Source organism: Triticum dicoccoides, chromosome 7B (assembly GCF_002162155.2).
Source record: "Triticum dicoccoides isolate Atlit2015 ecotype Zavitan chromosome 7B, WEW_v2.0, whole genome shotgun sequence".
Lineage (NCBI taxonomy): Eukaryota > Viridiplantae > Streptophyta > Magnoliopsida > Poales > Poaceae > Triticum > Triticum dicoccoides.
Genome location: NC_041393.1, coordinates 714817529 through 714820067, shown reverse-complemented (window position 1 = coordinate 714820067; position 2539 = coordinate 714817529). Strand labels below are relative to the sequence as shown.

The following is a 2539-nucleotide window of genomic DNA, read 5'->3' as shown; positions in this document are numbered from 1 at the left end:
GTTCCCCTTTGAAAGGTTCATGGGAGACGTTCGATTAGCCATTGTGAAGCTATGTGCATTCCTCAATGCAATCTCTCAGAAGGTAACCGATCCAGAAATCATACCAAGGTTACAGAATGATTTGGTGCAATGTCTTGTCAGTTTCGAGTTGGTGTTCCCACCATCCTTCTTCAACATCATGACGCACGTCCTAGTTCACCTTTGCGAAGAGATTAACGTTTTGGGTCCTGTATTTCTACATAATATGTTCCCCTTTGAAAGGTTCATGGGAGTCTTGAAGAAATATGTTCATAACCGTGCTAGGCCAGAAGGAAGCATCTCGAAGGGCCACGAAAATGAGGAGGTCATTGAGTTTTGTATTGACTTCATTCCTGACCTTAAGCCGATTGGTGTTCCTGAATCGCGGCATAAGGGCAGACTGGAAGAAAAAGGCACGCTAGCAGGGCATCAAATAATATGTATGGACGGGCATTCTCTCATTGAAGCACACTACATAGTTCTACAGAATTCCGCCTTGGTGGCTCCGTATATGGAGGAACACAAGAATTTTCTACAGTCCAAACACCCGGAGAAGTCTGACGACTGGATTACACGCGAACAAACGAGGACTTTCGCCGGTTGGTTGCAGAAACGTGCCCCGAATGATGGCGATATTGAAAATGACCTGTACTCGCTGTCCCAGTTACCATCTTCGAATATAATGACTTTCAAAGGGTACCAGATAAATGGAAATACATTTTACACGATCGCCCAAGATAAGAAGAGCACCAACCAAAATAGTGGTGTCCGCTTTGATGCAACAACCAACACGGGAAAGGAAACATATTATTGTTACATAGAGGACATATGGGAACTTAACTATGGATCAGGTGATTTAAAGGTCTCTTTGTTTCGGTGCAAATGGGTCAATATGACACGAGGCGGGTTAACGGAAGACCCGCAGTACGGAATGACAACAGTGGATCTCAACAATCTTGCGTATGCAGACGAACCATTCGTCCTAGCCAATGATGTGGCGCAGGTTTTTTATGTGAAAGACATGTCTACCAGCCCGAGAAAAAGAAATGATAAGGAAGCGAATGGATCATACGACGAGCCAAAGCGCCACATAGTTCTTTCAGGAAAAAGAAATATCATGGGAGTGGATGACAAGATAGACATGTCAGAAGATTATGAAAAGTTTGATGAAATTGCTTCATTCACAGTGAATATTGACCCGAGCATCCAGTTAAATGATGAAGATTTTCCGTGGCTACGGCGCAAAGGGACAGACGCAAAGAAAAAGTTTCACACCCAAAGATCTGGGATGTGATTGGCTTCACTATCATCACTTTCTTCTGTGTTTCACACCCAGGAGGGAATGTCTGTAATAGTTAGGGTAGTTCTGTGTTTTGGGATTTGAAACGCGAAGAAATTTTATGTGCAAACAAATTCTTTTCATGCATTTACAGATTTTTTCCAGCTAATAAATGACCCTGAAATTGAAAAGCATTTCAAATGAATTCAGAAAAGGTTGAAAGTTGGCATGGTATCATAATTTCATATAAATAGCATGTGCAAAAAAGTAGAGAGGGTTACGGCAAAAACTGGGTGTATTTCGTGTACAAAATCGACAATCTCTTTTGAAGTATCAGGGTTTCCGGCAAAAACTAAACTGTTACAAAGGCATTTCATTTTTTAAATAACCTAAGCATTACCAAATTGAATATAACGATAAAACACACTAATATTAAACATAAGTAAGAAGAATCGCTGAAAAAACTTTTTTGAAAGTTAAGTTATTCACAAACTAGTGATTCACACAAATTTCAAATAATTCAAAATTTAAACTATTCAAATTTGAAAACTACCGGCACTAACAGAAAGTTTGTAATTTTGTGTACCTAAAGCAAAAATATTCACAAAGAAACTCTAAATATAGCAAAAAACAAAAATAAATAAAACAAAAATAAATAAAGCAAAAAAAATTAAGAAAATAAAAAAAGCCCGCCTACTGGGCCAAAACGGCCTGCATACGACTAGGAACACAACCTTTTGTTGGGCCAGGATGCAGGCCCGCAAAGGCCCAGTAGGCCCACTGGGCGAAGAGGACAGGTAGGCCCAGTAGGCCTGCTTAGGAGAGGAGCTCGAGAGAGCTACCGCACTGGGGCTTATAAACCAGTGCGGTAGCCCCTCGACTAGCGAGGTGGGACTAAACTTGCGCACCGCCTGGATCCAGCGCACACCCTTTAGTACCGGGTCGGGGCGCCAACCGGTACTAAAGACCCCCCCCCCTTTAGTACCGGTTGGTGCCATGACCCGGTATTAAAGAGGGTGCGCTTCCCGCCGCTTCGCCTGGCCAAAACAGACCTTTAGTACCGGTTGGTGGCTCCAACCGGTACTAAAGGTCCATCCTATATATACAACACTTGAAAAAAAATCAGTTTCCCTTTGTTTCCTCCCTCCATCGCGCCGCCCTGCCACGATCGACGCCGTCCCCGTCGACGTTGCCGTCCCCGCCCCTCATCACCGACCCGGCCCGGCCGTCCCCGCCCCTCGT

The 2539-nt window shown here is 43.6% G+C and overlaps 1 pseudogene; it reads left to right on the top strand.

Annotated features, from left to right (window-relative positions):
* The window catches only part of LOC119339965, an 18369-nt pseudogene that overhangs the window by 4089 nt on the left and 11741 nt on the right, over positions 1-2539 (top strand).